The sequence below is a fragment of the Octodon degus genome, unplaced genomic scaffold (genome assembly GCF_000260255.1).
Source record: "Octodon degus isolate 3935 unplaced genomic scaffold, OctDeg1.0 scaffold00560, whole genome shotgun sequence".
Lineage (NCBI taxonomy): Eukaryota > Metazoa > Chordata > Mammalia > Rodentia > Octodontidae > Octodon > Octodon degus.
Window position 1 is genome coordinate 42,756 of NW_004525136.1, and position 556 is coordinate 43,311.

Below are 556 nucleotides of genomic sequence, written 5' to 3' on the forward strand. Positions count from 1 at the left end.
TAGCAGTAACTGGCATGTCATGACAAGCTACCCATATTCAGAAGGCCACAATGACAGGCACTCCCAGCGTGAAACCACTATTACAAATTACCATCTTCAGTGCAGTAGGTTAGTTCACAGGTATCAGTATATATAGTTATTCAGGGTAAGAATCTTTCCAATTAATTGCTAGATTAAAGAATCTTTTGAATATTCTCCGGATCATTGCCTTGTTCATCTTTTATATATAACTGCATGGCTTAACATTGTCATGTTTCCTAGCTCATCTCCTTTCCCTCTCTTGATTACTTAGTCCTTGAGATTTTGCTTTCCTTCTCCTTGTATTATATCTTTCTATTTGTATTTCTTCTTTGGAGTTCTTATACTAAGGAGACTATACGATATTTACACATGTGTGACTGGTTTATTTCACTTCTGAGTATATGTTCAAGTGGCACCCACTTCAATATAAAAGCTTGCCGTTAATCATTCTTAATAGCTGAATAATATTCCATTGTGTAAAAATACCACATCTTTCTCAACCATTCCTCAGGTGATGGGCATCTTGGTTGTTTCC